This window comes from Centrocercus urophasianus, unplaced genomic scaffold, assembly GCF_019232065.1.
Source record: "Centrocercus urophasianus isolate 14NV4802_14NV808 unplaced genomic scaffold, USGS_Curo_1.0 seq_12, whole genome shotgun sequence".
NCBI lineage: Eukaryota > Metazoa > Chordata > Aves > Galliformes > Phasianidae > Centrocercus > Centrocercus urophasianus.
The window spans coordinates 13238475-13264224 of record NW_024884364.1 but is presented as its reverse complement, the minus strand read 5'-3'; the positions used below and the strand labels follow the sequence as shown (position 1 = coordinate 13264224).

The following is a 25750-nucleotide window of genomic DNA, read 5'->3' as shown; positions in this document are numbered from 1 at the left end:
CAACAGTATAATTGCTGCTTAAAGATTACATTAGTTGTGAAGTCTTCAAGCACTAATTCTACCAGCTACTCAAGAAGCCAATATTTCTCATCTGTGGTTAGGGAAAGACAATGGTACTTGCTAACTTTATTACGAAGTCAAAAACCACAGTATGAGGATCATGTCATCCAATCAACTTGAAATTTCCAAAAGATTCAGTAGTGGTTATTATATAAAAATCTTCATGTCATACAGTCTTCACAAGCAAACAGAGCAGTAAACGTACCACTTGCCTTTGCTACACTGGCTACGTAGAGACTGAAGAAGTTTCTCAAATAGTACCTACTTTTTGCAAGCATATTCCTTTGTATTTCTGCTCAGAGTGAAAAAATAAAGGATTATATTTCAATGCATCATTTAATCATATAAATACGTAAGCTTTCCCAACAAATTCAGAAGGCTCATGTATTAGAGGAAGGATTACTATTGCTAATAGTTCCATTGACTTTTTTTTAACATACAGACTTCCATACATACATATGTGTACAAATACAAAAATTTTGCATGAGTGGAGGAGGCAAACTGGTGAACTACAGACATTCATTCTTTCCTATGTTCTTATAGATTTTAAATAAAGTTCTTAAATGAGATCAGAACAAGTTTTAGTATTGAATAAAACAGCAGTTGCTATGCATAAGTAGTACAAAGCCAGTCAGAGAGTCCTCTGGAAGACAGAACAATTATTTTCACTAAAGACTTCTTTTTGATCCACATGGGTAATTCTCTAAGTGTTATGTTAAAAAAACTATTATGCTAAGAGGCCCTGCATTAAGAATCTGGAGCTCCAACAGTTGCTTTATGAAGCAGATTTATGCCTCGTGACAGTAATTGCTCACACCCAAGGAGCAAGCTGATGCACCATCCAAGAACAACACGGAATATGCAGAGTTATTGCTAATCGGTGACTTTAGGGAACTAATAATGTCTGATTTTTATAACCGGAAAATGACTTCTCATTTAAATAAAAAATGCATACTATACACAAACAGGCACTTGCCCATGTAAATGAACGTAAATGTGGGCATTTCTGTTCAGCTGTTTTTTAAACTAACCTGAATAACAATAAGCGTGGTGTACTTACTACTCTGTGCTTGACTTGCTATGGCTCCAAATGAACTAATTAAGTCCAAATTTAAACTATTGTATTTCTTGAGTTTATATGCTTATTTTAGATGAGCTAAAAAGAAATGAAATCATATAAAAGCAAGGAAAAGTAAAACATCTGTAGGGAGGAAAGTAAATCTTATGCTTACAAATAGCTGGAATGAGATCTCTGTATGGGGCAATAGCCAACTCTGTGCACCTTGAATTCTATGTAGAAATTTTAATACCAGTCTATTTAAAGGGGGAAAATAAAATTATTAATAATAGTAATAATAAATCAGCTCTATCTTCCTCTTCTCCCTCTTTTTGTTTCCTATTTCACATTTTAAAAATCTTATCAGTTGCTCTATGTCTTCCTTCAGAAAAACAAAGAGGCTAAAAATAAAACAGCATCATAAAGTATACTTTGTTTGATTTGTTTTTCAGATTTTGCTCTGCCAGTAAATTCAAGCATGATCTGAATGGTAACAGAGAGCTTATGGACAATGAGTAATAGCATGACAGAGCTAATTAATGCTATTTCAATCCAGACTGTTTAAACATTCAAGCCTAATTGTGCTAAGCAATGTGATGGTTTTATATAGACACTGGTGAATGGAAAAATTCCAGTGGAGAGTTAAAGTCTGACTATGTTATTTGGATATAACAAACTCATCCCAGTACCTTCATTACTTACATCTCCTGTTGGTTCTGCAGTCTTTTCTCAAAAAGAAAAAACTCATGCTGCACTATGTTTTGTTTGGACAATATTTCTACTGCTGATTTAAAGGAAAAAAAAAACAAACAAAACAAACAAACAAAAAAAAAAAAAAAAAAAAAAAACCCACCCAAAACTGTGATGACTTCTATATAGAACAGCTCAGCTGCTGCAGGTTCTTGTGAGTGGCAGCTCTTCCTAATCACCACATTGCTGATCTTGATATGATAGAATATATGAGGCTCTGTATTCTGATTAGCCTCTACAATGTGATCAGAGTTCCTCATGAACAAGAATGATTCTTTTACTTTCTTCAAACAAAGAGAAATCAAAATAATCAATACCAACTGCCTACAAGAAGTCTATTTTATTTTTGCATTAAAACAGACAATTCTACCACCATCCAAATTTTCCTTGACAAAGGGAAAAAATGTGAAAGTAGAGAAAGATGGGACAATGATGTAACTTAAAAGAAAAGAGCAGTCAAAAAATGTTTGCATGCTCCCTCACCTCCTCTGCAATGTCCTAGTGTTATTCTTCCTTTCTACAGACATGCCAGCTTTCCAACTACAGCAGCAAGCCTCAGATTTGCACCATCAAACAGTACTATTACACTCCCTCCAATTCAGCTTTAAAGGTGTGTGGTGGCACTGACACACTTATGAGGACTTAACAATCTTACCAAGCATTCCTGATAAGGCTGCGTCTTGTGCACCACAGCCCCATAAGTCACTGGCTTCTCATTGATAAAATAAGGGCAGCATTCAATATTTAAACACTGAGAACAACCATATTAATAGTTAGGTTACATTACGAAAATAGCTTTTGCTGAGTAAGCCTGAATTTCAGATCTGAAATAGACACTTCTTAGCACTTCTATTAACAGACTTTGTATTAAGATACACAAAATACTTCTTATTGCCTTAAAGAGTTTTATTCACTATTTACAGAGAATTATTACCTTTCTCTACTTTACTTTTTTTTCAGTCAGTCTACTTAAGCACAAGTCTAGTTATCCATACGCTTAATCTTCATTATATCAAGATAAAGCTGGTAGTAATTGTCATTCCAATTAAACGGCATTACAGAGCTCTGCAGGATTTCTCTTCTGCAATATTCAAGTTTGCCAGCCATTTATGTTATGTATAACCACTTTCGATACTTGGGTTCTTTCCCATTATGAGGTTCTTAAGTGTCCTACCTGACATTTACATTCTTAATGAGATTCCTAGACCTCTGCTGGGGTCCATAATGGCTAAATATAATAACTCAAGATGTTTGACTGGATTAAAAAAAGTTTGAATTTACTTTTTTGTTACGGCCAAGTATAAAAATGCTTTGCAGTTCAAATATACTATGTGTACAAGCACTTCAGAATTAAACACATTATCTTACCCATGGTAGAAAAACACTGTTAGAGTTGTGGAATATATCAACAGTTTTACCATAGGAGAGCCACAAAACGCTTCTTTACCACACCTGGCTTTTCTTTCTGTCCCCAACTTGTCTGCCTCTTTTCTGCTGTCTTTACATATACCCCAAAAGTTGTTTCTTCTCAACAACTCTGGAAATAATAAAAAAACCCCTTCATTTATCACAGCAGATCCAAATTGTGATACCAAGTTACTATAGAATTTTATGGGGAAACAGGTATGCAGGAAGACCAAAACAGCAAGAATCAAAAACATGCTACTCACAGAGGTGGGGAGCCAGCAGGAAGGGCTGCTCTCTCCCTTATCCCTTCTGCCTCCTGTCCACAGGTGAGGAGGAAACCTGGGATGCCCCAGGCCAGCTACTACTGCTAGACGCAGAGAGGCTTAGGGCAATCCAGGGTGCCTAGCACATGCAGGTAGCAAGGTTATTGTAAAATCAATCCTGAGTTGAAAAGGATCCACAGAGATCAAGTCCCATATCCAGGTCCACACAGCTCCGCCTGAAATCCAAACCCTATGTCTGAGAGTGTTGTCAAACTCTCCTTGAACTCTGGCCATTAGGGGGCTGTGCCCACTGCCCTGGGGAGCCTGTTCCAGGGCCTCACTACTGACTGGTGAAGAATCTTCTTCCAGTCCTCAACATGACCTTTTCTGATGCAGCTCCATATCGTTCTCTTAGGTGTTCCAGACTATAAATATAAATAGGGTTGACCCATTCTGGGTGTTGAACTTCATGTGGCTGGTGATTGCCAAGATCTCTCCACCAGGCCTCTCTATGCTCAAGGCAGTCAACAACTACTCTCATATATTCAATTCCTGCATCTAGACATCATCTCTAGGTCAAACTTTTTCCTTACAGATAAAGCACTTGATCCTGTAGAGAGTGGTGTGATTTAAACTGCTTTGAGAACATCACTGATTTTGTTGGATTACTTTCAAGATTTCTAAGTATCAAATGAAAGCAGAAATGTCTTCAAGTGCAAATTACAGGCAAAGAGAGACAAGAGAAAATGAAAGTGAACCATGTGCAGAAACTTCTGCTTCTGATTCAGAGAACCTGGCTGAGTCTTCAGGCTGCCGTTCTCCTGATCTCCAGGACAGGATCAAGGAACATCTGGTGATGCTTCCATAGCATTAATAATGGAAGAACAGGATTCAGAAACATTACTGATAAAAGGCAAAACCAAATGTATACCTCATACATCTTAAGAGAACACCGGCAAAGCCAGCATCTTCTTTGCCAACTCTGGGTGTTGGCTGAAAGTTAATGATTTGAGAGCGTTTGGTGGGATCACAATGGAAAGTGCGTTGTAATCATTTAAGAAACATTTCAGGAGGAAGTACTGAGAGGGAGAGGACCTTGGAGAGCTTTTGAGACTGAAAATATGAAAAGTTTTTTTCAGGAACTTAATCTGTATGGATTCACTAAAATGCCACATGACTTCAGAAGACCTCCTTCGCTTCCTGAACATTTGGCAGACAAAGAGGCATTCACTGCTCAAAGGAAGGTATGTCTGTTGCTCCTCATATGAAACAACTTTTGCAAAACTCTGGTGGGAGAGATGGAAAGTCTGATAAAATAAGCCTTGGTAATAGAGGAGATGAAGATGACAGTAAATGTTCTAATCCTAATTTTTTTCTCTGGCTGTTTGCAGGCATTTTAGTGGTAGCACTGCTGAGTACTAGAAATATAGATAAAATATATTTGAGTTGTATCCAATTAGTTTGAACCCATAGAATGGAAAGATAAATAAATGGGGATATGAGGAGTCTATTTCAACATAATTGCTACATATCTTGTTTTAGTCAACTAAGTGGTTTATACAGACTGTTAGATATCTTAACATTCATGTTTGTCTTCAGCAATTGAAATTCTTAGCTCGTCAATCTCACTGTCTTTCAGTCCCAAACTGGCTATAGATCCAGAAGCTGGCACACAGACAATAGCACCCACAGGGACCCCACCACTCAAGTGACCCAAGAAAGCCACCACCTGAGCCCAGGGCAGTGCTGCTCCAAGCCTGCCAGACCCTGATCCAGCAGCAGGGAGGGAATGGTGCCAGGCAATAATAACCCTTGATTTAATTTCTGAGCTAACATTTACTGAGGTTTGGACAAACCCTGTACTTAGGAGAATCCATCCCTGAAAAAATCAGAGAACAGCGTCTGGAAGATATGAAAAGATAAGGCCTTTTTTGGTATAAGGTAATCAGAAATATTTTTAAGGGAAAACGATGGGCTAGCCTCACACCTGTCACCAGAAACTTCTATCCTATTTCAGGATCTGTTTGTAAGGAAAATTGAGGTGAAAACTTAGCCATTCAACTCAGATGCCCAAAAAAAGAATGGAAACGTGCTTTGTTTAATGTCTGAAAAACCTTTTTTTTTTTTTTTATTTCAAGACAGCCATTCAAATTTGCACTGCTTGTTTCTTATTTAGTAGGTGAATGAGCAAAGGTGTAGGACAGAGCTCTGCATTATCCACTGTTTGGTCACTTAATAAAGCAGAGAGGGTAGGATAATTCCGATTTGATAACACTTCAGCACTCATTTGGTCAAGATCAAGTGGTTTCAAAACATCAATGATTCAGACTTCCATAATTAATTCATTTTTCAATCATCATCAAGAAATATATTTTAGTGAGGAGTTAGTAGAGTTTAAAATATAAATGTTCACTGCAGGGTGAAGATGCTAAATGTAATTAAAACACTAGAGAAACTACTGAAATCTTAGTGAGCAAAGTCTTGATCTGTATCTAAAAGTTTTATAATTGAAGAGAAAAAATAGTTTTCATAGAGTAGGTCATGAACAAGCTTTGAAATAGAAATGTATTGGCTGGCTTAGCAGTCTGGGATTTTAGTTATATGATATCTTTTTACCTGTTGATATCACTTGTATGTTCTCACATGAATAACAGATAAATACACATTAGAAAGCAGTCATCACCCCACAGTTGTAATTTCTCACCTCTAAGAAATTAATGTGCATAATTTGTTTCTGTTTACATGCAATATTATCATGGCACAACAGCTTAAGCAATTGTAGAATACTTTCTGGAAGCCAGTCAGGCTGGATCCTTTCTCTTAAATTAAGTATCAATCCTTCCTCAAGATGAAATGTGACAAATGTTTTTGTCATGACAGAATGGATTTTTTGCAAATGGAGTTTGGTTAAAGTGGCCTTACAATCATTTTATTTTTTTTACAGTTGCTCAATGCACAGTCTCATCTTTCAGTTAATCAACTGAATGATAAAGTATTTCCCTCATCGGTGAAAAAGGAGAGCTAAGGAATGCCGTGTGTACCTTTTATCCGTTACAGTCATGTTTAGTTGGCTAATAAGATTTTACACCTCCTAGAAACCCTAGCTGCTATAGCTTTCTTAACTTTCTTAAATATGGTAAATACATCTATCTGCCTCAGTGATTTCACATCCACATTTCCTGTAACGCAGAAGTTTTTGAATGCTAATTCCTCAAAGTTAATTGCATAACTGTAAGACAAATTCTCAGTGAGAGCATTTGCTAAAAAAAGAGTATATTGACAAAGTTCCCTGATGCAGGGAAAGAATCCCACAGTTTCTACAGCTTAGAGCACTTAGTTCATAGGAAGATCCAAAAACTGAAGAAATTTCATGCAGTAATTACTGATTAAAAGGAATTCCTATTTCTGAAATGCTGTTTCATGTTCCTCTAATGGCAAAGATCTTGGTCTTTCTTAAAGATCAGTGCATGAACATTCAATACGCACAGAGCAATGACAGCATTGGGGATTTTGCCACATTTGGTACATCATTTGAAGCTGAAATGTTAAATAAAAATTGCATAGATTTACTTTGAAGAATATATTTGTCTTTGGATTTTCAAACACTGTCCATCTCTGTAAATTCTGTCTCTTGATGCTACAGCTCTCTCTTCCTCTCCCGTATCCTCCTCTCATGGGTTATACCAATGTTGCTCACAAGATGAGCTTTCTTCCAAACCTCACGTGATATCACTGTCTCAAATTAATAATTACTAGATGTTTTTTTCTGTAGGTATGAGTTTTGGGTGAACACTTGTTGCCCAGCAGCTGAGCTGCATGTATGGCTGAAGCAGGTATGCAAACAGCCAGTCTTGGCTAGAAATAGCAGTTATTGTGCTGACTCCTCACTGCACATTGAACATGGACCTGAATTTGAGTTTCTCTGGTGATGCATCACATCGATTTCCGGGTGTGGACAGAATACACATCAGTTTTCTTACAGCCTTCGCCCAAATGATTGATCCAGGCAACATTTTTCACCAGATCACTATGTGCTAATTCAATTTGATGGGCACAGCAGGCGGCACTAGGAAATTATTTTCAGTAGTGTACAAAGTACAACCTTTGCATCCATACACATTGTTGATGCAGATCAAATGAATTCTCACATAAAACAGTTGTTGGATGTCTTTCTACAAATCAGCACATTTTAGCAACACCATGCTTTTCCTATTGCTTTTTTTTGTAGTTTTTTCATGATAATTAAGAAAGTGTAACAATCAAACCACCAATACCAACACCACAAGCAAGTTTTCTTCTGCACATAGTACAGATTCCTATGCTGAAAATGCTTTGGATGAATAAAATATTTGACAAAAGTCAAGTAGTATATTTAGCAAGACAAACACATAAAAAAAAAAGAGGTACAAAATTTGCATTGCTCTGTATGGCATCAAAAAGGCAGTACAGAAGCTGCCCAAAGACAATAAACTGCTTTTTTTTTTTTTTTTTTTTTTCTACTTTCACTCATTCTGGGAAAGTAAAAGAGGGGAAAAAAACAACAACAAAAACCAAAAGAAACAAAACAAAACAAAAAAAACAACAGAGAAATCAAGTTCAATATTAAACAGCAATTAAATGTGGAACTAATAGTGCCCCATGCAAATCTACTGAATTCCTTCTATGGATATTACTAAGCCATCAATTGAAAAAAACAATTAAAAAAATGGATCCTACTATTAGTAACCTGCCATTAAACAAACCAGACTATAAAAGAAAAGTATTTTTTATTGATAAGAAATTGCCATAATCTCTGTAAGGTTATGTTATTCTTTATCCTTTCATTCCAAGAAAAAGAATACAAACAAGTCCTTGTCAGCTGCTGTCTTCATTTCTTTCTGTTTTCAGAAGAAAGAGAAAAACGCTATTGTGGGGATTGAGGAAGGTATAGAAAATAGAATGAATTCCCTTCTTTTTGAGTCCACAATCTTAAAGTGACATTACTGAGGCTGAAAGGAGTAGAACTTTGGAGCTTAAATCAGAATTGGGATAAAGAAGTGATTTCCAGATAAATTCTTGCCACTACAATTTGAAGGCAGGGAAAGCTAAAACAGTGCAGAGGCATTTTGCAAATGATGTAATGCATACTCTGTTAATAGCTCATCATAGATTGTTAAGGCTCTGATTAAAGGGCAGCTAATTTACCAAGAACTTGAGATGTTAATGGGGAAGGAAAAAAAAAAAAAAGGTAATATCCTCTGTTCCTCTTCTCTCCCTTTTCACTATTGTAAGTTTGAGGTTGCTCCAAAAGTAATGCATTTTATTTTTTTATTTTATTACGTTGGCCTGTAACATCAGAGGTGGATATTGGTGTACAGCAGTAGCGGTTGAACCTTCCTGACAGCATTCCATCCCATTGCAGCATTCTCAGAAGAACCATGCAGACTGAATTACATAGCTGTCTAATCTAGAAGAAGCTTAACTATGGCAAACAATTTTCTAGTAGTTTTCTAGTCCAAGATAAAAGTCAGAGACATTTTACTGCAAAAAGGATATCCATATCCATTAATTGGCTTTGTAAAGCCATACCACAATCAAGTGGCATTGGGCTGCAATAAATATTTAACACACATCCCTTCTAGACAGTGCTGTTATTAGCACCGATTTCTACTTCAGAGTAGTAGATATCAAGCTAATCAGCTCAACTGTACCATAGATAAATCCTTAATATTAAAATTAACTATTAGCAAAATTGAAAATTCTTCCATGCTTTCAATTATGAATTTAATAAGCACAACAAAGGGAAGGTAAAGATTTCATCACGAGTAACACAGTTGTCTTTACTCTTGCTTTTATGGAGATAGAAGTATGAAAGCCACCTCTATGTGTAACTGTCCCTATAAAGCCTAAATGAACAAATAAGTAAATAAGAATCTGCGTTCATTAAATCTATGGCCAATTTCAAGAAACCTGCTTGTTAGATTTAACCTGTAAAAACCTCAAATTAGAAGCAATAAAAGAAACAACTGGATTAATCTAGAGCAAGCGTTCAGCCATTTAAGCTAATTACACTGACCACAAAGAGCTTTCTGTGGAACAGATGCAGTCATCTCTCTGAAGTCTGCTAAATGTTACACCTATTGTATCTCTGACACTTAAGGAAAAATATTAGCAGTAGCGATCTGACCTAAGGCCCAATCCTGAAAGCACGCATGTAGCTAACTCCATAATGTCCTACGATGATTACTGAGGACTTTATTCTCAGCTGTCCTATTAAAAACCCATAAGCCACGTAAAAGGGTCAGAGAGCATCTGGGGTTCTTCTTTAACTGCTATCATAAAATGAGCAACTAAATCTATGAAGGTTGGCCACTAGGAAAACAGTCTCCCTGGTGTTTTAAAAGTAAACCAGTTACCACTGCAAGTTATTTCTCAAGCCACAACACCAGCTGCATTTTGACCAGGATTTGTTTGCATCTGGATTCACGTTTAAGGAGTGGACAGTTAGTAAGCATAACAGATTACATGGCTAAAGAACAGTGAGTCAATTCATTTCCATGTGCAGATGACAAGCTATGCAAGGCATTTATAAGGATATATTGTCATTTTGTCATAGAGAATGTTATATGAAAGAAGTTTATGAACTTTGTGCTTGATATTCTGTCTGTGACCAAAATTTGTCCCTCATGGAGCACAACAGCATCCTGATTGGAGCTCAGATACATTCACAATCAAGATTAGCAAGAGTTTCTAGAGAAACTTATCCATTTCCAGTAAAGTGCTGAAACACTTTGACATGTGATAAAGGAAGGCTTGGGTGGAGGAAAAAATAGAAGGGAAACCATAACAACAAAACAGACATTTGTAATAACAAGGAAGATGTGCTTGGAGCTTACTTTTGTTCCCAAAATCTGTGAGATCAAATGTTAAATACTGCCTGTCAGTCTATATACTCACTTATAAGCTAACACTACCTTAATTGCCAAGGTAATCACACAAAATCCTTCAGTAAAGTGAAACGTAGGGATAGCAGCAGAAACCAGAACCAGTTAAAGGAACACCTGGAAATATAGGCATCTAGTTGCAGGTACATAGTTAATCTTTATGCAATTATCCTCAAAGCAACCTGCCTTTGGATAATGGTCAGAAGATCCTAAGCCTTTATTTCTTGAATTTATTGTTCATAACATTAGACAATGCATCCCCTCAGTGCATTTTTTTTTTCTTAAAATACAGGCATGTCCTTTTGACAAAAGCTTTTACCTTTATATTTTCAATATTTATCTCAGTGAATTAAGAAAGAAAAAATAGAGAATAACTCAGTTTAATTCAATGTACAATAGAAATGTGTTAACATTTAGTGAATATCTTGTTCACTTCTACTGTGCACTACAGATAATTAACTAGCTAATGTTATTTTCCCAAGCATGGCCTGTTAAATTGTACTGTTCAGACATTTTCTTTTGAATTTAATGAGCAATTCTCAATTAAGAACTACAATAAAATATTTTTAACATTAGTATAAGAGGGAAAAATTTACTGAAGATGGTTTATTGTTAATAAGGTTGCTTGTCCATTCACTGGAGTTCACTGAGTTTAACAATTTAAAATTTTATTGAATTGTTATTGCTGAAAAGCCATTATTTGGTTTATTTTTACTCTCCCATTTCAAGTGCATCTACCTTAGAAAAGGAGAAAGGTTTTTAATAAACTTATTTTCTACATTGCATGTGCAATCAGAACATTTCTGTATGCAAACTGTGCACACATCTTGAAAGAAAAGGTAAAACTTTGCACTAGTTAAATAAATTCCAACCTTAATTTTGATTTAATGTTAATAAATTCTGAAAGCTAAATCAAATGTTCACAATAGAAGAGACTGGCTCTGTAAAAATATTTTGCCTTTTCAATTCTCAGTGATGTATTTAATTAATTGACAGTGTTCTGATGTATAGGTAGAAAAACTGCAGTGTTTAAAAGAAAGAACTTCCCAAGACTTGTCTTCAATCTAAAAACCCAAATCTTACTACTCCTCCGGATTGCGCAGATGTCAATCAGAATCTACAGGCTTAAATCTTTGACTCCATGAGCATCTTCTTGAAAGCTGCTGCCAAAAGCTGAAGCTCTGTATACTCTCATGTTAAGTAGTCATAGAAATGCCACCACTAACTCCCACACAGTAATGCAGGCTCTGACCAGCTCGCTTTTGTGTCACAGTTATCTCAGCTGCTTCAAACGTGCATAGAATGGCTTGCATCCTGTAAAACACCATACATCTGAGATTGCTATGCAACAGTTTTGGATAGTGGAATTAGACAAAGATTTTAGAACTTCAATACATTATTGCTTTACATCACCAACATTATCTTCCCTAATGCTATTTCTTCCAGAAATTGTTATTTTCAATTCAGGTTTTCTTCATATAAATAAAACGAGCTAACATGACAGGGTGCTCCTCTGAATAATGATATTGCAGTCTTTTTTACAGGACATCATCCAGGACAGTATTTTATCATATTAGCATTTATTTTATAGCATGTATTAGCTATTATCTCTTGACAGAAACTGAAACTGTACTGGCAGAGTAAGAAATGCTTCTTTTATGAAAAAGAAAAATAACAATCAAAAAACAAAAGTCATTCTCCCAAGCTGCTGTGGGATCCAAAGAATAGCTCCAAGCACTTTCTCTTTTTTGAAAAGATCTTTTAACAATGGAGACCAAGCGTTAAGTTCATGGTAACAATTCCTCAATTATTTAATGCATTCAAAGCTTTTCCTTCAGAAAAGAACACTGCCAAACACTTGATTGTTTTTCTTCTGATCAAGCATAGGTAAAATAATTGCCCAGCTTCTGCCACAGTATAACAGTTATATTTGCATTGTACTACGTTATCACCCACTCAATTCTGTGCTATGGAAACATAAGGGTACAATTATAATTGCTATCTTTATGCTATAACTCAGACATGCAGCTGAGCAGATGTTCAATTTAAAGCCTATTAGTGGTCCTGTTTAAGCAATGATACTAAATTCTGTTATCTGTTGACTTGCTCTTTTTAGTTCCTTCTGCATTTTACTATCAAGAGAGAAATAAGCAGGTATCTGAAATATGCTTTCAAAGTGCTGCCCTTCACTACACCCTGCTGTCTACACTATGAACTTAAGCATTACTTGCTTCACAAAATTATAATTTACTGCATTTAGTACATACTGATACTTTTCCTGCAGTATTCTGCTTGATACCACGTTGTCAACTGATACAATATCAGAATAACATCTACTTTTCAACACATACATTTTGGCTACAGAATGCGTGTAATGCAATGTTGAATTTGGAAGGCTACGTACATCATCCTAGTTATGAATACATAGACACAACCATTTCTCCAGGTGAAAACCCCATCTACTTCTTGCATTAAAAACTATTTCCCTATTGACATGGTTCCTCTTTTTCAGATCATCTCTCAAAAAGAGAAGAATAGATGCTGTATTGTTACAAGCTAGAAGCACCCACGGATACCCTCCAAATGGCTCCACAGAGAGATGAAGCTTCCTGCAGGAGCATCTGGAGCACTGCCGAGTGGCCATCTGTGTTTTACCGTGAACAGGATTATAAAACTATTTGCCAGATAGAACCTTATGGGATATTCCCCCTGCCCCAAAAGTAAGCTCATTCTTAAGAACGGTATCTGGAAAGCGGGCCTAAAACAACAAAACCTGGATTTAGGCATTTTTCAGTATTTTAAAAAAAAAATGTTTGCATAAACAAACTTTGTGCACTGTTCTTCAATTTTTATTTGCTCATTGTCTGTTCCTCCTTTTGCTCCCATCATTTTCATATAGAAATCAGATATTTTGCTTGCAAGATTTTCCACTGCCCCTTTTTCTCCAGCATTTACTCAAAAATAAAGCAACCCATAATTATTTGAATCTCTCACAATAAACAGATTTTGAGAGGAGATAAATCTTTGCAGCTCTGTTTAAGTAATTGGAGTGTGACAGCACATCACACTGCAGGAGACGTTCTTCTTAGAAGATTAAGCATTTAAGCTGTGATTGAGTTTGATATAATAGGAAGACTGACAGAGTATTAAGTAAGAGCCAGGACAAAAATCTTAGCTGACAACTGGAAGAAACAGACAATCTCAGAAGATGCGCCGATCACATAGGATCTAATTATAATGGATTAGACACCCACCTAAACCGAAGTACAAAGGAGCATTTCCTTTGCCCTAGAGATGGAGTCCAGACTTGAGGGTGGAGGGAAGCAACAGGGAGGGAGGACCTCCCTTGGAGAAAGAAGCTGTAAGTTCTTAGTTTTCCAAACGACTAGTTTTGGCACAAATACACCATGAAACAACAAATCCATTCAATACTAAAAGTTCATTTTTTGTGAGAAGGAGACAAAGATATGAAAGAGACAATTTTCATGTATAATTTAGAGTACCGTTGATAAATACTCACTTATAACAAATGTATTTGTAAAGGAAGTAAAAAAAGTGTAGCTCAATCTTGTATAAATCTGAGTGTTCTACCATTTGTTAGTTTGCAATAAGACAGAGGAGGAAACAGAAAAAAAAACATCGGAAGAAAAATTTGAGTTCACACAGATACAAAATCAAATTTTTGGAAATGATTCCAAAAAAAAAACCAAAAAAAAAAAAACAAAAAAAAAAAAAAAAACAGTTTATTTCATATTAAAAAAAAAGAGCAGCCATATATAGTGCCAGCTTTAAATCCTCAGAAGCAAATAAAATAACTCAAGGATCAAAATGTCTCTGTGATGTGATTAAACTTTGATGGTCCTTCACAGAAAAAATTCTCAATGACTGAAACAATACATTTTATTCATAACATTCAGAAAAAAAATATCAAATCAAGTAATAAAAAAGTGGAAATCTTGGAATTACCATCTTCATAGGCCACAGACACTGAACTGTACTCCTTACTCAATACAGATAGAAAAGAGTGAAATGTTGCCAAAGAGGAAGGAAATAGCAAAGTAAGTAAAACTCACTGTGTCCAGTAAGAGGGGAAAAAGAAAAAAAAATGGATAACATAATCAATTTGGATTAAAACTACTTTAATATTTGCTATAGTCGTAGTTAGATAAAATATTTCATCAGAGCCAGGTTTGAATAGGGACAAGACTTGGCATAGAGAAATATTTCCACCTGAATTGCAAGAGGAAATTCTACAGTTCCTCTGGATGCATGTCCATGGTGGCGGAGCTCATCTGGGAAGTGTTTTGCCAAAAAAAAGGTGCAAAGAGATGACACCATACATCTTCCCTTCATGAGCAGCAAATGAACACTCTCCACAAGAGTTTCTAAAAAATTCTTGAATAAAGTCGTCACAAATTAGTTCATGCTAAATAGAAGAGGAACCAAAATAGGCTTCACTGAACTTGATTTGAAAAGGGAAGACTAAGAAGTTAACCAAGTTTAATCAAGTAATTGAGCTGTATGAACCTTGAGGTGAATTGAATCATTTTCAGGAAAGCTGCTACAAATATTAGGAATCTGCAATGTGGGCAAGGACCAAGGAAAGAAAAGAAATTAAAAAAAAAAAATAGGAAGGGAGAGGAAATTTTTAGTAAAGATGGAGCAAATCAACCACCTTTTGAAGAACATTAGGAATGAACTGGGAATCTACACAAAATGGAAGAAAACAAGCTCATTTACAGGCCAAACTGTCTTGGAAATCAAAACAAGTAACCATGAAGCAGGGTCAGCATCATTGCTAGGCTTTGCAAAGTGTATCAAGAGGAAACAGCACAGCAGATACAACCTAGCAGCAGTATTGTTTCACACCAGCCAAAGGAACTGAAAAATACTTACTCCCAAACATTGGAAAAAGCTGCACGCGAAATCACATGTCTAGTACCAAGGATGTTTAAGCAATCCATCACAATGTATATATTGCCTTGTAATTAGAAATGCAGTAACCTTGGCAGGAAAGGAAATGCTCTGTACAACTGCAATTTTAACAATACGTTAAATTCTGGCTCAAGCTGTTAAAGCAAAAAGATGAAGTACAAACAAATTTATAAGAAACAGATCGATCCAAACAGACCCAGTATACTTTCTTTTACAATATCTGGCTTCCTTGAAGGAGCAGAGAACAAAAAAATCCTCTGGGATTTTGGGATTCAGTAAAGCATCTTGGCTTAGCACATGTAAGAGTTACTAGCCACACAGAAGAAGAGAAGGACTGTGTCCAATTTAATGTGAAATGGAGGAACTACTAATTGGGAGAGAGCTTTGTGCTGTGGTTTCTCATAGAGTTATCTGTGGACAAATTTTGTTGAGATTTTTAACATCTTAACAAAGAGCACACAGATATCATAGCACTGGGAAACGTTGACTACAAGGGGCCAAGAGGAAGTTCTGGATGAGCTCATCAAATAGAATTAAAAACCTGGATAAAATAGAGTGAAAAGTTATGCCTTTGAGGACCAGCAAGTTCAGTCATCAGTACAGTGAAGATAAACCTGTGCACACTATTCAATCACAGGACACTAAGAACTATGAGTGCGGCACTTGACAAGGTACTGAATGCAATCCCAGGATCCACTGAGAGAGAAACCATGGTCAGTCGTGTACAAGAAGGGGAAAAGTTGAAGAGTAAGTCCATGGCAACTATGTATGAAGACGTGAAAGGAGGTGATTTGCTCAGCTTTGCCAAAAGCTGACAGAGGAAGTAAATGCTTTCTATAAATAGAATAAGAATGGAGTAAGGAGGAAAACACCAGGGCATAAAAGGAGAATGTTAGCATTACAACAAAGGAATTGATGAGTATATATAAAATAGAAATTAAAAGAAGGTATATAACTACTGTATAATGAAGTTTGAACAGTTTTCCAATGAGGCAAATCAGATCTGTTTCTAGGGCATCCTTTTAAAATGCAATTAAAAAATAAATTGATGTTTACTGGACTTTAATCTGCTTCCTTAGGCTTTATTTTGTTTTAGGGATACAAAGTAGGATATGGTTTAATTTCTTCTTATTTTCAAAAAGAGATGCTTATTTGATCATTGGAAGGCTTTAAGGGTTTTATTTTAAGATCAGATATATGCATTTTGGAAGAATTTTTAAATATTTTTAAATTTTTATCTCCATCAGCTCAAAAACACACACACACAAGCTCAAACACAGTACAAACTGCATAAAGCAAGAGTATGAACTGAAGTATCTATAACAACAGCCATGAAGAGGCTATAAAGATTTCTCCCTCTTTGTCTCTCCAGAATTATGTGACTTTTTTGTAAGTATTGAGCTTTAATTCTTTCCTCAGTATACAGGAACAGCAAAATCTTATTGCCTTACTGCATCCTCATTTCACTCCTGCAAATCCCAAAGCCTCAGAGGACAACTGATCACTCTTCTTTGTTTATCTCTGAAAGAAAGACATCCAGTTCCCTAACTTTATCCCAAATTCATATAGCATTGAATTTTTTTTTTAGTTATTTGTTGATTCAATAGAACACCAACAACAAAAATACTGACTTCCAGGCACGTTTATATTAAACAAGCTTTTAACCATCAAGCACATAGAACATGCTTCTATAGAGTGTGAAAAAAATGACATTAAGCGTTATTAGTTATTTTACAAGACATGTACTATATAATCTGTTACTAAATGCTAATTTCATCTTTGAAACAGAAAATTTAGTGTAATATTTTAATAATGCAGTCTAATTCTACATTCCAGAAAGGGCTTTTTTTGTTGATGTAGAGACCATAATAGAAATCCTCAGGTCAGAGGAATCTGAATTAATTGTTTCTGCAGATAGTTAGTCATAACATATTTTGTGCAGTGCATTCAGCATGCAGAGAGCACATATGAACTTTTCAGAGAGTCTTTCATATTCAAATCAGGTAAACATCAAGCCATATACATTCAAGAATACAGCAGTAATTACCATGCTCTGAGGACATGTTGAAATGACATTATCACTTGTCAGCAGGATAGCACTGGCTGCTGTCATTGACAATTTACATTTAGCATCAATGTTAAATTGCCTGCCTATTAGCTTTTTAATGACCCCCCCAAAAATTAATGATGTCACATACTTTAGGATATACAATGTTAGCTTATAACTTTGGTGGATAGCCAAGATTGGCCTATGAAAGCAACACATATACAGCAGCATACCAATTCAAGTTTATATGTCAGTTCTGAATAGGTTATGTTCAACATGGGAAAACAAGATGATCAAGGAAAAGGGAAAAAAAAAAAAGGGGAGAAAAAAAAAAGGGGAGAAAAAAAAAAGGGGAAAAAAAAAAAAAGGGGGAAAAAAAAAAGGGGAAAAAAAAAGGGAAAAAAAAAAAGGGAAAACAACAGTGGTGTAACAGTAGTTAATAGTAGTTAAGAGAAGAGTATTATGAGGGAAGATTGGCACAGAGTGTTTTTCTCCTTTACTATTACATGACCTCCAAAAGATAAGGAAATATTTTACAGAACCCTAAATAATTACGTCATTCTCTTTATTGTTCATACTTCATCTTGCCTGAGATGTCAGGTCTCCCTTTTATTTGGCAGACAAGACTAGGAAAAAAAAAAAAAAAAAAAAAAAAACAAAAAAAAACAAAAAAAAACAGTATTTATAGTGAAGAAATAAAAACCTTTAACAAAAATCTCATTAAAGCATTCAAAAAAGCGATGGTTGGGATTTTTTTTCCCCGATTTCATGATAAATACACATGGTCTTCTCCAGTGAAACAAATCCAAGCACTGTCTGAAGACAATGATTTTGAAAGAGCAATATTGTTAAGAAATTCCAACAGATCTGAAAGCAGCATTTCCAGTATGTCCTGTACCTGGTTACTTTGCACAAGTGATTGACTCATTTGTGTGCAATAGTTAATTATTGACATATATTTGCCCTGTCTCCATCTGTCATAACACATACACACCCTCTCAGGTACTGAACACTGTCCAGTACACTGAACTACTCACTTCTTTTTCTAGGTCTAACCATTTCTTAGTAGTTCTTTATAAATCTTTTGTCATAATTTTTCTTATCCTTCAGGAGCTGGAAAAGTACATAACGCTTGTGCTTGAATAATGATGATCAGAGATTTTAGAACAAATGAGCTATATTCCAGCTGCTGCAGGAATAACAGGAAAAGATATTTTCACAACTTCCTTTTCATGTTTCAAAGCAGTGAAGCCGATACTCAAAAAGAGGCAAATTTGAAAAAGTCAACAAAAACTTTGCTCACTCACACAACACAGAGATTTTCCCTTTTTAGAACCACCCTGCAGATGCTGGAAGAATGCATGGTAACATGAAATTCAGAACTAGGAATACATCGAGAGTAAATCTAGGGAACAGTAAGACTTCTGATTAGCATCATTTTAACAATGCATAAACTGTGAAACAAGATCTTCTAGTGTTGCCCATGGAAGCTAAACTTTGCAAAATTTAATTTCTATAGACTTTGATGTGGCAGTAACACGGATAGATTTGACTTCATCCAAGTACTGTAACACTTCTTGAGCAGTAGCAAACTTTTCATTGTGTAAACCATAAATGGTTGCCATTGAAAACATTCTCTATGTGTGGCCCGTTACTTTGAAAGCATTTGAGATATGCCTATAGTAGTAAGATAGCAGATAAAAAGAAAAAAGCAAATACTATGGATATGAGTTTCTTCATGTGTATAATCTGGCTGACATTAAGGATTTCCAAAGAGAATAATGCAGAAATGTCAATAATATTTTACAACAAATGGTTTGCACTACCTTTCCCCAAAGTATTGTCAACCCCTAGATCTGAATAAAGTCAGAAGTCAGGTTGCAAATCAGATTCTTCCCATTTCCAGATACCTCCAGAAGGAAGAGAAAGTCAGCAGAAGGTTTTCCTTTACAACATCATATCACACGTGGGCAAGATAACAAAACCATGACAGGAAGACACTTAAAGAAAGTGAGCACTGGTGCTCGCTGCAGAACTAATATGAAGAAAAACTGCTTTTTATTTGAGTAAAATATTGGTGTCCCATATAATAGGAGTCCAGATTTTTTTTCCATGTGTATTTGGAAAGTGGAAACCAAGTAAATGAAGCAATTAACCAGCACCAGTGACGGGTCAGTGGCACGATAGAATCATCAAGAAGCTTGGTCTAACCTAGAGCAGGATAGGCATTTATCAGTAACTATCAAATTAAAGGATCTTCAAGAACTCCTACTGTGAAACAGAAACCCTCCATTTGATGAGTATTCATTTACTGGAGTTACCCAATCTTCTCTGTAGCAAAACGTGTACTTCCACAGACTTTTTATTTCTTGTACTTTACAGGAATTCAAAAAGAGAGCAACTTTTAACAAAGTTTGCATCATGAAGATACAAAGAACTGAGCTTGGGAAAGCACTTCTAAGGGAAAATGTACTTTTAGTCTTTCATTACCTAAAGAGAGTTTAAAGGAAGACAAAATCATTGTCTTACCAAAGGTTCACACTTCCCTACTCAAGGGAAAAGGAGTCAAGGGAAAAGGCAGAACACAAGGTGCAACTGGAGAAGTTCTGACTGGACAGAAGGAAGAAGCACCACACTGTGAGGGAGCTCAGATATTGAAGCAAGGACATAAAATGTTAGCAAATTTTGCACATTATGTTTATATCTTTCAATAGAGAATTTATATTTTGCTACTTTTTGAATTTATTTAAGATTTATTCTCTTCTTAAAATCTGTTCTCCTCCTGCTGTATTGTCTTCCTGATCTGCACTGAGGAATATCAGTATTTGGACCTTAGGTGACATCCAAATTTTCAGTCTTTTATCCAATATCTAAACCTTCCTGCTGAATTATTCAGCTGTGTTTAAAGGAATCAATCTTCAAATGCATAACTTGCTGGCCTGCACTAAAAGAATATCCAACATTCTTAAGAATGTAGAGCAGCCATAGTAATATAGAAGACCATTCTTGACCAGCATCTCATCCCAATGACCCACAGGATATCTCTAGGAACAAGCTCAAGAATAAGAAAAGCATACAGCCCATATCCAAAAATACTTTGCAAACTTTTAACAGTTTGTGTCTCAAAGATCTTTGCAGTTAAAAGGAATGCCTCCATATCTGCATAGATATTTTTCCTACAAAAATGGAATTTACTCTACCATTAAATAACTCTGTTACACAGATGAAGCTACATAAACATTTCAGTCTTATTTTTGCTTATTCTCATTGTTTCTTCTAACTTTAGCACTTGGGGCTTTGTGCTTACTCATTACGTTGTTCTTCTAACTTGTCTTGCAGACCTTAAATTTTACTAAACAGTGAAATGCAGACCAAGAATCTGTTTCAGGATTTGTACAAAATTGAGTGTTGAGAGTGAGTTCCAATGAATACTTTTTTTTTTTTTTCCCCCCTGGGAAGAGTACAGCTTTACTGGAAAAAGAACTTTATCTCATTGTTAGTTGTTAGCTATTTAGAATCAATGCCTTTCTTTCGTGCTCTTAAATGTTGATCCTATGGGATGAAACTGGTGCAATTCTGAGTGCTGAAAACTTTGGTGGTGTCTCAGAGGAAATTTCAGTCAAATGTTCAAATCCATATTAGTACAAGTATATCAGTATATAAAGCAATGAATAACACATAGGCACAAGGTGAGGTACCTAAGTTTAGGCTACAGAAGCAAACCCAAATCATTCTTTCACAAGGAAGTCTTTCTTCTTCAGCCCCTCCCACACCTCTCTGAATGGTTCAGACTCTGATATGGGATTCTTTTAGAGTCCAGCATGCCATGGACAAGCAGATTGAGAGTTGTAGTTAAAATCAGGATTGAATTTTCTAATAAAATCGGGAATACCTTTTCCTCAGAACTGAAGGTTATTCACAGCAATAGAGTAATTGCAGTGAAACTGGAACTGCAAAGAGTTTTAGAACTGACTCAGGTAGGGCAAGAACTTGGAACTTTACAATCAAGAGCAGTCTATTTTTGACCCTCTAGTCAGAATGAAGAAGCTAACGCAGACAGTTCAAGCAGAAAGCCATATTTTAAGTTTCAAACTTTCATAATCCTTTAAAATGAAGCCAAACTCTCTGATTTAAACAGGAAATACTATTATCAATATACTACACAGAATTTGCACAAAGAAAAGACAAAGTTCAAATTTGTCTCAGTAATTACGTGAGTTGCCATGATTTTCTACTCAGGATACAAAGGGGGAAGGAGAGTTAGAAGGCAACAACAAAGTGATCTATCGTATGTCCTTACTAGAGATAGAAGGATTTACCAAAGCCAAATGCAGGAAGATTTCTTGGTATCTCTAGATAGGATTGGACTCATTCTCTAACAGATACATAGAAGACAATTAATCTTACTATATTTAAGTGGTTATTCCAATGTTCCAGAAAATAAAAAGTTTTTCCATGAGTTTCGGAGCATCAGTTCATTTTATACAGTATGATAAATTTATGTGTAGATTTTTCCACTAAAAATCCTTGAATTTAATCTTTATAAAGGTCATCACTAGAAAATTTCAGTGGGCCAGATGTGGGAAGCATCTTAAAACAACACTAAGGTATTTTTTGTTGTTATGATGTTACTGTGTGTTAATAAAGAAAAACTACACAAGCATCATGAAACTATGCAGGTAGGTGCCATTTTTAATTCAAAGAAAACAAGCACAAAAAAATTATCCTGAAAGACTCAGTTCATCTGCTATTAATAAAATGCCATCTGCCATTTTAAGTGCATGTATAAACAGTACCAGATAGATGCCAAGGTAATTTAGGTTTTCTAACTAAAGCTAGGCTGGAGCTAATTTCATTCAAGGGATAAATGACGAAGTCTCTCTTTGCCAACTGACAAATGTAATGATTCATGAGTAATGAAATCTTTTCTCCTCCATAGTCCTTTCCTCTAAACAAGTTTCACTGCTATCAATGGAGTGAGAAAGCTATACTTAAAATAAAAAAATAATAATAATACAAAAAACAAACAACTGCAACCAAGGAAACCATCTACTCCTGGAGGAATTGAATCCAATTCTTACAGAAAACTCATGGAATTAATGATTAAGGAATGAGTAGCTGCTTCTACAGAATTCTAGCCCCATGCACAATTCCAAATGTAACATTTAAGGTTAAATTTTAATATAGCAATTGATAAATATTGAAAAAATAGTCATATGGGAAAAGGTGTTTCAATGATAACATTTTTCTCCCTTGGAAAATTTTGCCCAGATACATTTACATTTGATGGAGAGCTTCAAGGGGAAAAAAAATCCGTATGATTTTCTTTTATGTACAAATTCTGTATTTACTCCATTCTCCCAAAGTAAAATATAGCAGCAATAAACATTTCTAAAGATGCAGTGTGTTTCTTTTAGCTCTTGGTTTTGATTCTGAGAAGTAACAAATATCCTGTCCTTTGCCTTTTAAGAAGCAAGTTATTAATTTTAATACAGGTGTTTGTCTAAGTTGTATTTAAAAACCTCTCAAGTCTGCATCTAAACAATTTCCAGGGCTCATAATATTTAATATTTGAGTTCAATCTTTCAAACTTAAACTGTAGTAAAGAAGATTCAGTGTGAGATTCATGCCTTTTGAGCATGGACGTACAAGGGATACTCTGAGAGTAATGCCTCCTATTTTTTTGTGTTCACCCATGACATTGGAGGCAGATGGTGGTGATATGGCGGTAGAGGTTGAAGTGATTTTCAGGGAAGATTTCTATAATTTCGTTTAATTAACTTTTACCAATCATAACTGCAAGATATTTTAACAAATGACACTTTTTACCTAAGGCCAAAATTAGAAAACAATTGTACAAGGTATTTGATTTTATAGAGAAGCTACATAAGCAACCTAATCTAGTCCACACAGTACACTGATACCTCAGAACAGCCCTTCCTCCCTTCAGTATCACTGTGCATAAACAGTGGATTAGATTTTTGCCAACCTTATATTTCCTATATTGCAAAGAACCTTGGACTTCTGTAGACCATACTTTCTAATAGAATGAAAAAATGGATGTGGTCACCACAAGAGATGATTTTTAAATAAAGGAAGAAAAATACGTATTAATAGACTGATACTGAAAAATGATTAGATGTAGATTTTGCTGCCAAAACACTAAAACTATTGAATAAGCATTCTAGATCCTAGCTAACAAGCAAACACAAAGAGCAGAAATTAGTCATAATAGAGGAAATATTAAAAGGGAGACTGAAAGAATTTCTCTGTATGGGAGATCAGATGTGTCAAAAAGTGCTTGAATGGTAAATAAATCATTTCCAATTTATTATAAATATTTATTTTTGCAACTCCTTTGGAGTACTCCTAATGTATAACTGCTGTAGATATGAGTATGATTTCCTGAGGAACATAAATATTTGACGGAAAAGCTATGGCAAATAAGCATTACAGAAACTTAAACATCAAGTCCATTGTTCATTTACCTTGTTTCTGTTATCCTCTAGTTTGGACACAAGGAAAGTTGAGTTATGTTAAGGTTTTATTGCATACAATGGAAACTATGAACAGTAGTGTTGTCTTTATATTTATTTATGCTTTGTATGAGCTCCTCACAATAATTATTTCTATAATCTGAGATTAAGAGATCAGTAGAAGCTGTTCCCTCCATAATCTATATCTAACAGCTTCTTTGGAAAAAACAACTCAAAAGCTAAAAGAATTGAAAATAAAAATAATTCTACACCCATTTCTTGTCAAGCAAGCAAGCCGAAACCTATCTACATTGGGAGATGATGCAAATTTTATTCTTTAAAATTACACTCCTAACTACTAGTACTTACAGGAATAAACTACCTTTACTAAGAACAAATTCAAATTTCCACACTATTAAAAAACGAAAGCAATGCAATTTCAAAAGGAAAAAAAAAAAAGCTCAGTTTCCCTCTATTTGACCTATTAACGAACAGCTAGATGTTTAAAGAGAAGCTTTTACATCTTGAAATTATTTTGTACTCTGAACATCAGATGTGTAAAGACCAACCAAAATAAAGGAAAAATTAACACCGACAGTGAAAGATGTAGCTCTGTAAACTTCTTCTTGGAAAAACATGGCAGTACTTTTGTAATTAATACCGCATCCTGATACTGGTGGTCTGGTTTTGTAAAGCTATCATCAATTGCCTGGAGACAGAAGCAAATTAACTGACTCTCCAGATATGTTTATCTACAAACATTCAGTGTTATCATCTATATCTTGTGAGTAACTGTACAGATAATTGGGGTGATGACCCATATGAAAATACATCATAAAAGCAATACGGAGAAACATGGAACATGCTGTTAATTCATTAACAATTAATGATAGCTGAAAATGTACCATTTCAATGGCAGGTATTTACCTTAAATTAAAGCACAGAACATCAATGCCACTAAATAAAAATCATCTTGTTCCACATTCAAATTAATAACATTTCAATATCAAGGCCTAGGAGCGACTCTGAAGAGCTTAATTACTGGAACTGTTCCAACACAGCTGTTCATTCCAAGGAATATTGAAACTATTAACACTTATATAAACAGGAAAATACTGTGAAATAAAACTTTATTTACAAACCCACTGCTACAAGAGTGAACCCTCCTTAAACTTTTATGTTTTGACACTATTTCTCTTGAATTTTTGGCAAAGTTTATTAATATAACTTGGAATTCTACAATTCTCTGTTCCCCTTGTTTTAGCAGAAAATAACCAGAACTTTAAAGGAAAATAACTGTAAAAATTCTGCAATCTTCTACCTATAAGAGACCTAGAGTGAATAAATTTCCTACTGAAATGTCTTTGTCATCCCAGTTTAATAAACATTTGTGGAAATCCTGACCGGTGTTCAAACACTAGCAAGGCCATAGAAAACTAAGGTGCAGATGTTCATCTTGAAACAATGGACAACGTTTATTTACTCAGCCCTGTGAAGGTTTTTATGCCAACTTCAGCACAAGTACACCAGGAATATGACTGAAATGGAGCAATTCAAAAGAGACAGCAAGCAATTCCCCCAGAGATACTCAAAATTAAAAAGCCTTTGCCCTAACATTTATGTTGGGGCAATGTAGAAATCAGATCCAAGATGTAGCTCTTTAGTCACACTGCCTTCCTTCCCATAGACTTTAATTTCTGAAGGGAGAGGACAAACATGTCATCCTTCTTTCTGTCTGCGCTATTCTCTTGCAAATTACATGGAGTGCTTTCCTCCTAATTACCCACCTCATTTCCAAAGCTGTCAAAAGGAAAAAAAAGGAAGAAAAAAGC

General features: G+C 35.3%; 1 long non-coding RNA gene across 1 annotated transcript; it reads left to right on the top strand.

Annotated features, from left to right (window-relative positions):
• The first annotated feature begins 4736 nt into the window (after window positions 1-4736).
• Window positions 4737-13286, top strand: LOC122156336. The gene is made up of 2 exons (XR_006167444.1): window positions 4737-4781; window positions 12973-13286. It is a non-coding gene; the product is annotated as an uncharacterized LOC122156336 (long non-coding RNA).
• Window positions 13287-25750: the final 12464 nt, after the last annotated feature.